The 10,557-nt window shown below is 52.5% G+C and overlaps 1 long non-coding RNA gene across 1 annotated transcript; it reads left to right on the top strand.

Moving 5' to 3' along the window:
• The first annotated feature begins 8,499 nt into the window (after positions 1-8,499).
• Positions 8,500-9,881, top strand: LOC108584867. The gene is made up of 3 exons (XR_001900414.3): positions 8,500-8,695; positions 9,222-9,316; positions 9,668-9,881. It is a non-coding gene; the product is annotated as an uncharacterized LOC108584867 (long non-coding RNA).
• Positions 9,882-10,557: the final 676 nt, after the last annotated feature.

Genomic DNA, 10,557 nt, shown 5'->3' with positions numbered 1-10,557 from the left:
GGCCTGCAGCTTTGCTCCTACATCCCTGCCCAGGCTGCAGCTGTCCATGCAGGGGGCGAGCTCCAGCACCTGCGGCGTCCTTCTGTGGGGGCCTCTCTGTGCCGCAGCAGCCAGGGACCTCAGGTGCCCATGCATGACACCACCGCTCCTCCTCATCCTGACCCAACCTGTCAGGAGCAGGACTTGGTTTGGCGGTGTTAACCTTAGAGCCTGCAAGGGGCTTCCTCCTGGCGGTCCTGGCCGTAGCCTGGGGAGGCCGCAACTCCAGGCCACTCTAGATCTCCTTCCTCTGGGCCTTCCGTGTGGTTGCAACCACCACAGCTGCAAGGGAGGGGAAATGGAGTCTTTGTTCTCTGGCCGGGCTGGGGTCTGGGGGAAGCCATGGGCTTGAAGACTAGAATTTTCTTTGATGGAGAAGCGGCCACTCCTGGAAACCAGCAGCAAACACAGGGGCACAACATGGAAGGTGCTGGCGTCGGCCCACACAGGTGATGGCGTCAGACTCAGGAGTCACCAGGCTCAAAGGGCCCAGGCACTGCAAGTCCTGCTCAGCCCCAGACACAGTGCACTCCTGTCACCCTCGCCCTCAGCCAGGCCCCACACAGGCCAGGGAGCACTGGCAAAGCTTGGTGACCCTCAGGGGGCCAGCCTCCATCCAGGCTGAAGGTGGTCAGTGGCCCGCCTTGCCCCGGTGGAAAACTCACGGATGAAGATTTCATGCCCGACTCCAAAGGCAAGAGATTTTATTATTTTGTTTTTCTGAGCCAGTCTCGCTCCGTCACCCAGGCTGGAGCGCAATCTGTGTTCACTGCAACCTCCGCCTCCTGGGCTCAAGCAATTCTCCTGCCTCAGCCTCCCGAGTAGCTGGGATTACAGGTGTGCACCACCACGCCCGGCTAATTTTTGTATTTTTAGTAGAGACAGGGTTTCACCATGTTGGTCAGGCTCGTTTCAAACTCTGACCAACTTTGGGAGGCTGAGGTGGGCAGATCACCTGAAGTCAGGAGTTCGAGACCAGCCTGACCAACATGGAGAAACCCCATCTCTACTAAAAGTACAAAATTAGCCAGACGTGGTGGTGCATGCCTGTAATCCCAGCCACTCAGGAGGCTGAGGCAGGAGAATCACTTGAACCCAGGAAGCGGAGGTTGCAGTGAGCTGAGATCAAGCCACTGCACTCTAGCCTGGGCGACAGAGCGAGACTCCATCTCAAAAAAAAAAAAGTATCAACGATGAAGTTAGCGATGATGAGAGTATCCATGATGAAATGATCGATGATGGGGGAACCCCAGGAACCCCTCTGCCTCCACCATAAATGAAGCCTCAAGCACAACCCAGCTGTGTGCAGGACCATCACGCGCCTTTGGAAGAGCCCAGGTCTGGGCACAGCTGCCCGCTCAGGCCAGAGGGAGGCCTGCCATGCCCCAGGAAGGCACTGGCTTGGAGTTTTTCTTCATTGTGAAGAATCATGATGACGAATTAGAATTAGTGAGTTTGGCACGAATGAGATGCTTCCTCCAGGATGTTACTGGAGGGCGCTGCTAGCTGGCATCCTGGCCTGGAGGCGCTTCCCCTCTCGTTCTTCTCGGGAGTGAGTCCTGGCTGAGGACTGCTCCCCGGGCAGGCCTCTGGGCTTCAGGAGCTTAGTCCTGAGCCGCAGGGCGTGGTGGCTGGTCTGCAACAGGCTTTCCCCGCCGTGGATGTGTGGACACTCCGGAGGCCTGGAATTTCAGCAACGTCAGCTGAAACTGACCCTGTGCCACAGGGACAACCACAGTAAAGCCAGTCTGCTGGGAGAAAAGCAACAGACTTAGAGCTAAAATCACCCCCGGAACTTCCTGTCTACCTGGACACCTGTCTACAGGGCCTGAAAGAGGAACTGACACTTTCTCCTCCTGCGGGGCCGCGTCAGGAAGGAGCCTCTCTGGCAGGGGCTGCCCTGGCCCACCCGGACTCCGCTCAGAGCCTGGGCCTTCGGTTCCCATGAAGCTCTGAGGGCAGGTTGGCAGTCACAGCACTGGGCCAGGACCCAAGATGGGGCAGGCCAGGCCCTCCACCAAGGGCCCAGTCCCTCTATGCAAATGCAGGTAGCGCCTGTGTGCGGCCAGGGGCCCCTGGGAGAATGCAGTGAGGAAGGGCGGGTAGATGTGCTTGGACCGAGACAGAAAGCTCCAGGGTGGCGCTTGCCATGAGCGTGGGCACGACCCTCCTCCTCTTCCTCCTTTTCCTCCTCCTCCTCTTTCTTTTCCTTCTCTTCCAGGCGCTTCCCCTGCAGCTGCAGTGGGAGGAGTTTCCAGATGCTGAAATGTGCTCCTGGGGCAGCAGCCCCCTGCCTGCTGGAGTCTCTCCTGGACTCCGCTGCTGGGCTGTGCACATGGCACCCATTTTAGGGCACAGCCGGTGGGGAGGCCACAGAGGGGAATCCTCCTGTGGCAATGGGGATAAAGGTCCTGTCTACCAGCCGGGGGCAACCCCATCCCGTGTGGCCTAAGGCAAAACTTGGAATCCACATTGCTTGATTTTGGGATGGTGTTCTGCACCATCCCAAATGGTAAAGGGATAGGCAAAGTTTTTGTTGTAAGCCATTCAGGGACCCTCCTGACAGAACCCTGGGGATTCCGGAGGTAAAAGCTGTAAGGTTGGGAGTAGACCCTGGAGCCCCACCCTCCCTGCCCCCTCCAACCCCCGACCCTCAATGAGGTTCTTTAGAGGACTATGTCCTGGGGCTGCCCACACAGCCGGGCACTCTAGGGCCTGGGAAGACACTGCTCTCCCATGCATGTCGGGGACACAGGCTTTCGTCCTCAGCATGTGTGCAGGTCAGGTGGGGACCCAGGGGAGGCAGCCGGGCTGGGTGACAGCTTAGACAGAGACAATGGCCAGCCACAAGATGCAGTTAAATAAATACACAAACCTGCTTTCCAATGGTTTGCAATGGATTCTGAACAGCCCGGGGCCCTAGAACAGCTAGATTCCTCACTCCTCTCCACTCTCAGGCCAACCTCTGGTCTCACTTTATAAAAAAGAGATTGGGCTGGTTTACTCAGCCAAGAAACACTGAAGAGATGGTACCTAAAATCAAGGGCTTTGGATCATCTGTCTGGCCCAGGGCTTCCCACCCCCCGCCTCTGACAGGGCTTCCCATCTCCCCCACCCCGCCCGGCCTCTGACAGGGCTTCCCACCTCCCACCTCTGACAGGGCTTCCCACCTCCCCCTTCTGACAGGGCTTCCCACCTCCCGCCTCTGACTTCAGTTGGGAAGAGGATGGAGGTGGGAGATGGAGGATGAGGCCCTCCTCATCTGCTCGGCCAAGTCTGTTCTGCTCTGCGGTTTGTGGGTTTGACACTCACAGCCTTGAAAACAAGCCTCCCAGCCCAGCCTCCATCCTCCTGACAGCAGTGCTGCCTGTGAGTGTTCGTATGGCATGGCGAAGCCGCAGCTCAGTGGACATTCCCGCTCCTGATAACACTGTTATCAACACCGTGCACAGGTGAGGGCGAGCACACCGCCATTCCAGAGGCCGGGAAGCTCCCGAAGCCTCGGGGTGATTGACCTGCCCCTGCCACGCCCCTAATAGCCCCATCTTCTCACTCCACCTTCCTGCCACTTTCTGAGTCCCGGTTCCAGGCACCTGCCTGCCCTGGGTGAGTGAAGCCACCAGTACACACCCAGGTCACGTTAGAACTGCCCGGTTCCATCCCAGGCCAGTGTAAACCAAAAATAAGACCCGAAGTCCTCAGCCAACTGAAGTGACCCCCGCTTGGCCATGTTCACCCCAGAGAAGCCTGGAAAACCTCACGGGTGGCCACACAGGCCTCGTTATGTCCCCGAGCAGCTCAGCCTCGAGCTGCGTTTTAACACTGCTTTTCTTTCCTCCTTTCTCCCCGGTCTCAAGACGTAGCTTTGAGCAAACTACAGATGTGCTTCCTTTCATCTTGAAAGCCAGCCTGGGAGCGAGCTGTCAGCCCACTGCCCTCCCTCTGCCACCTGCAGCTCCCGGGCCCTGTGCACATTTGTTTATCTGGATGCTGGTTAAGTGCACACCATGCTCACCTATCTGGTCATCTATTTCCTTAGAAGCTTCGGGGGCCAGATCCTGGCACAAACTAGGCACCTCCGGAATTCCCTCCCCAGCAGGCGGGTTACTTTGAGGCCGGAGCTCACTCCTGGCTAAAGATTCACTGCAAGATTGACTGCGATTGATTTGTAATCTGGGGGCGACCTGCGATGGCGCGGCCCCTTCCCCAGATGTGTTTGTGGTGGAAGTTATCCAAGTGACACGGCACTGAAGTGTGTGATCGGTGGCAAATCCGTACAGGTCTGCGGCAACCGCAGCTCTTGCCTCCTCAGAAGAAAGAATTCATTCGACCAAGGAGCAGAAGGCAGAAGGAAAGACTGAGCAAGTTTTAGAGCAGGAGTGACATTTATTAAAAAGCTTCAGAGCAGGAATGGAAGGAAGGAAAGGACACTTGGAAGGGGGCCGAGCGGGTGACTTGAAGGACAAGTGTGTGGTTTGACCTTCGACTTGGGTGTATACGTTGGCACGCGTCCGGGGTCTGACCTGCCTTCTCCCCTGATTCTTCCCTTGGGCTGGGCTGTCCACACGTGCGGCGGCTGCCAGCACTCGGGAGGAGCATGCGCTGTGTGTTTACTGGAGCTGTGCACCTGCTCACCTGAGGCGTTGTTCCCTTACCCGTCAATGTCCCTAGGAGGCCATAGGCCAGTTACACTCCACAGTTTTGCCTTTTAATCCACATGCTTGAGCCCACTCACCCAGTGCCGGAGGTCTTATGGGGAAGCTGCTGATCACCAGTTTCAGGATTTTTCTGTCTGTTGGGAGACTGCCTTTCCCTGGCGTTGGCTGTGACCAATTAGTATTTTAGAGAGACAGTTAACAGCCACCCGACCAACCCTGATGGTCGCCTGACATTCCTGGTTGGGAGGGCCCTCTCCTGCCCTGCTCACGTCTGACCAGCTGCCTAGTGTAACAGATGGAACAATAACGCAAGAGAAGCCATCAGAGCAGGTCACCTGGCACCTCCTAGCCCCTGCCTCTCCTGCATTCCAGACCCCCTCTACGCGTCCCTCTACAAATTGAAGAGTGGCCATTTTTGGAAGGGATTCCGGTCAATCTCCCCCTTGCTAGCACGGAGAATAAAACTCACTCTCTTTCTTTTTTCTTTTTCTTTTTTTTTTTTTTTGAGGCAGAGTCTCGCTCTGTCGCCCCAGCTGGAGTGCAGTGACGTGATCTTGGCTCACTGCACGCTCTGCCTCCTAGGTTCACATCATTCTCCTGCCTCAGCCTCCTGAGTAGCTGGGACTACAGGCACCCGCCACCACGCCTGGCTAATTTTTTGTATTTTTAGTAAAGATGGGGTTTCACCGTGTTAAGTCAGGATGGTTTCAGTCTCCTGACCTCGTGATCCACCCTCCTTGGCCTCCCAAAGTGTTGGGATTACAGGTGTGAGCCACCACGCCCAGCAGCTCACTCTCTTTCTGCCACACCCCACCCTTGTCATCGCGGCTTCTTTTTAAGCCGCGAACAGCCAGACCTTTACAGCCGTTTACAGCCACAACCTTCCCTTTCAGAGGTGAGGCACAGCTGGCCGGCCCTGACATGAAAATCAGGATCCTGGCCGGGCGCGGTGGCTCAAGCCTGTAATCCCAGCACTTTGGGAGGCCGGGGAGGCAGAGTGAGATCAAGGTCAGGAGATGAGACCATCCCTGGCTAACCCGGTGAGAACCCGTCTCTACTAAAAATTCACAAAAAACTAAGCTGGGCAGGGGCCGAGCCTGTAGTCCCATTCTCAGGGAGCTGAGGCAGGAGGAATGCATTGAACCCTTGGGAGGCGGGCTTGCAGTGAGCTGAGATCCGGCCCACTGCACTCAGCCTGGGGCGTGAGGTGAGACTGCGTCTCAAAAAAAAAAAAAAAAAAAGAAAATGGGATCCTAAGACGGATGGAACACACTCTGTGTGGCAATAAGACACCAAATTCCAGCCTGACTCTGGTATAGCATCGCCAGACTCTGAAGGAAATTAGAATATTTTGCCTCAAAGTATATTTCTTTGACATATTTTGAAATGGCCCCCCAGAGCCATCCTTTCTCAGAGAAATTAGCACCTGTAGAGAATCTCCATGAATGCAGCCAGGACTTCCCCTTCTAGGACTTTCCGGACCTAGGAGAGATTAACTGAGAGCCTGACATCTTTTAGGTCTGAAAAGAGACATTTGCCATCTATTCTCTCTGAGGCTGCAACCTACAAGGCTTCATCTGCAAAACAAGGGCCTTGGCCCCCACGCCGGTCATCTTAACTCCAGCCTTCCTTCCGACTTCACCTCTGTAGATAAAGCTTCATGCTTTCAACCAACCGTCAACTAAAGAATGGTGGAACTGGCGGGTGCAGTGGCTCACGCCTGTAATCCTAACACTCTGGGAGGCCGAGGCGGGTGGATCACTTGAGGTCAGGAGGTTGAGACCAGCCTGGCCAACATGGTGAAACCCCGTCTCTACTAAAAATACAAAAATTCACCAGGCGTGGTGATGGGCGCCTGTAATCCCAGCTACTCGGGAGGCTGAGGCAGAAGAGTCACTTGAACCCAGGAGGCAGAGGTTACAGTGAGCCGAGATCGCGCCATCGCACTCCAACCTTGGCGACAGAGTGAGACTCAGTCTCAGAAAATAAAGAATCACGGAACCTACCTATGACCTGTAAACCCCACTCCAAGTCAAGATCTCCTGCCTTTCAGGCCAAATCAGTGTGCACCTTCCACGCACTGATTTATGTCTTTGCCTGTAACTTGTGTCTTCCTGAAATGAGTAAAACCAAGCTGTAACCCAGCCGCCTCAGGGCCACTCACTCAAGGCTTCCTGGGTTTGTGTTTTCTCCAGGCCACAGTCACATGTACAGGCTCAGAATAAACCTCTGTGAAATATTTTAGAGTCTGTTTTTTCCCATTAACAGCAGTTATGGAAAGGTGTTAACCACAAAGGGATCCCAATCCAGACTCCAAGACGGTACTTGGACCTCCTTCAAGAAAGAATCTGGGGAGAGTCCATAAGGTGAAAGCAAGTTTATTAAGAAAGTAAAGGAATAAAAAAATGGCTACTCCATAGGCAGAGCAGTATAGGCTGCTGGTTGGCTATTTTTATAGTTATTTATTGATTATATACTAATCAAGGGGCAAATTATTCATGAGCTTTCCAGGAAAGGGGTGGGCAATTCCTGAAACTGAGGGTTCCTCTTTTATTTACTTATTTATTTATTTATTGTTTGAGACAGGTCTCTGTCACCCGGGCTGGAGTGCAGCCATGTGATCTTGGCTCACTGCAACCTCCGAATCCTGGGTTCAAAAGATTCTCATGTCTCAGCCTCCCGAGTAGCTGGGATTACAGATGTGCACCACCACACCTGGCTAATTTTTATATTTTCAGTAGAGATGGGGTTTTGCCATGTTGACCAGGCTGGTCTCAAACTCCTGGTCTCAAGTGACCTGCCCATCTCAGCTTCCCAAAGTGATGGGATTACAGGCATGAGCCACTGCTTCCGGCCATCCTCCTCTTTTTAGACAATATAGGGTAACTTCCTGATGTTGCCATGGCATTTGTAAACTGTCTGGTGCTGGGGAGAGTGTCTCTTAGCATGCTAATACATTATAATCAGCGTATAAAGAGCAGTGAGGTTGGGCCACATGGTGAAACCCCATCTCTACTAAAATACAAAAAATTAGCCAGGCATGGAGGCGTGTGCCTGTAATCCCAGCTGCTTGGGAGGCCGAGGCAGGAGAATTGCTAGAACCCAGGAGGCAGAGGTTGCAGTGAGCTGATAACGTGCCATTGCACTCCAGCCTGGGCAACAAGAGCAAGAGTAGGTCTCAAAAAAAAAAAAAGGCCGGGCGCAGTGGCTCACACCTGTAATCCCAGCACTTTGGGAGGCCGAGGCGGGTGGATCATGAGGTCAGGGGATTGAGACCATCCAGGCTAACACGGTGAAACCCCGTCTCTACTAAAAATACAAAAAATTAGCCAGGCGTTGTGGCACATGGTTGTAGTCCCAGCTACTTGGGAGGCTGAGGCAGGAGAATGGCCTCAGGTGATTGGCCTGCCATGGCCTTCCAAATTGCTGGGATTACAGGTGTGAGCCACTGTGCCCAGCCCAAATTATTTATCTGGATCTTCTGGATCTTTGCATTTCCTGTTGCAAAGTTCCACCTTGACAAATGCTGTTTTGTCCAAACAATCCTCAGGACGAATTGGCCAAGGGCATTTTCCTTAAGTAACAATCCTTTATGTGGGGCCCATAGTTTATTTGCAACATCCATGAATGAATTGTCAGTGTCTTTCTTAGTGACTGTTGAATGACTGTTTCCCGAAGGCCCCACCTGGACACAGACCCCCACATCAGCCTCGGCTTTCTCAAACAGCTGGCCTCACTCCGGGGCTCTCCCCAGGGCAGCCCCTAGAAAGGTGTGTTATATTTTCAAGAAACGGCCCTCAGCTCCTGAACATGTAACTTTTGTTAATTCAATGACAGTGACTCCTTTTGATAAAGGGAATTTCCGTTCGTTTCTTTAAAAAAAAATTTTTTTTAACGGTCTCTATTTTTAACACTCTCAGCTGAAGCCCCAAGGTAGGCTTCGTGAGGCCCAGGACACCTCCTTTCCTGTGAAGCTGTTCTGCTGAAGCACACGGGAGGTGGGGGGCTTTGTATTCATTCATTCATCCCACCTTCACTCACTCATTCATGCAGCCCACATTCACTATTCTGACAGCTATTTATTTATTTGCTTATATTGCTTATGTTTGACGACGATCTTGTTTCATTTATTTCCACGCATTCGGTTTTTTGATTTCATTTTTGAAAGTCGGTCGCATTTTATTTCTTGCTTATTTTATTTTATTTATTTTTATTTTTATTCAATTTTTATTTATTTGTTTTGTTTGTCTTATTTCATTTTCATTTCTTTATTCTTAATGCATTTGTTTTATCTTATCTCGAGATTTCATTACTTTATTCACTTCCATTTGTTTGTTTGTCGACATTTCATTTACTTTATTCTACTTCATTTATTTTGTCTTATTCTATTTTACTTTACTTGTCTATTCTATTTCATTTCAGTTTTATTTCCACGACATTTCTTGTTATTTCATCACACATTCACTAACTCATTCATTCATCCCATATTCACTCATTTGTCACTCATCCCACATTCATTCACAGGCATCCATCCATTCATTCCACATTCATCTGGGCCGAGCAGGTGGTGGGACCTGTTCCAGGAACTGGAGACAGAGGGCAAGCCGCGCAGAAGGCAGGTAAGCAAGACGGTGTTGGAGTGACCTGGGCTCTGGGAGAGAATCAAACAGGGGACTTATCAAACTCTGTGAGTTTAGGGAGGCTTCTGAGGAGGTGATATTTGTCAAACCTATGACCCTGTGTCCTCTATCCTTCCATCCATTCATCCATCCCTCCCTCTCTCCCTCTCTGCCTCCCTCCACCCATCCCTCCCTCCCTTCATCCATCCATCCCTCCTCCTTCCATCCCTCCATCTCTCCATTCCTCTCAGCCACCTATCCTTCCCTCCCCTCCATCCCTCCCTCCCTCCATCATCCCTCCTTCCATCCCTCCATTCCTATATCCCTCCCTCCTTCCCTCCATTCATCCAGCCAGCCAGCCAGCCAGCCATCCATCCTTTTGTTTGCTCCTGTCCTGGGTGCCGAGAATGTGTGGACCGTAGTGTTCACACCCCCTGCTGTGGCACCATGCCTAGCTGGAGAGACAGACACGTGTAAGTCACCAGTCATCTCCCCAAGAGGTGGGTCTGGGGCTGACGGAGAAACCCAGAATGTTCTTCCACAGGGGGTGGGGACGCCAGCTGATCAGTGGACTCTGGAGAGAGGTTGGGGGAGCAGGGCCTGTCCATGCAGAAATCTTACCCATGGTGGGTAGGAACTTCCAAAGGCGAAGGACAGTGGACTTTTCTTCAGGTTGATGGATCACTTTTTAAAATTGTAACATAAGTCAGGCATGGTGGCTTATACTGGTAGTCCCAGCTACTCTGGAGGCAGAGGCAGGAGGATCACATGAGCCCAGGAGTTTGAGACCAGCCTGAGCAATATAGCAAGACCTGGCTCTAAAATAAAATAATAACATCCAGTTGTCCCTCAGTATCCTCTGAGGGTAAGTCCCAGGACCCCTGTGGATACTGAAGTCCCCAGAATAAAATGGCGCAGGGTCTGCCTAGCACCTGTGCCCACCCTCCCGCACGTCTTCCTGCGTCCTGTGAACCATTGCTAGATCACTCATCAGACCGAACACAACGCAATGCTCTGTCAATAGCTATACTGTATTTCTGATTTGTGTTCTCTTTTATTGCTGTATTCTTCTTTTTTTCCTTTTTGCTTTTTCAAATACTTTGCGTCTGGGTTGGTTGCCTCCAGGGACGTGGAACCCTCGGGTCTGGAGGCCAGCTCATCTCTCAGCTGGTGAAAATGTTCCCTTAACCTGGAGAACGCTTGCCACTCTTGCTCGGTCTGCTCCTGGATCCGGTCTGTGT

This window comes from Papio anubis, chromosome 4, assembly GCF_008728515.1.
Source record: "Papio anubis isolate 15944 chromosome 4, Panubis1.0, whole genome shotgun sequence".
Lineage (NCBI taxonomy): Eukaryota > Metazoa > Chordata > Mammalia > Primates > Cercopithecidae > Papio > Papio anubis.
Note: the sequence above shows the minus strand (reverse complement) of the source record. Positions and strands in the feature narration are given on the sequence as shown.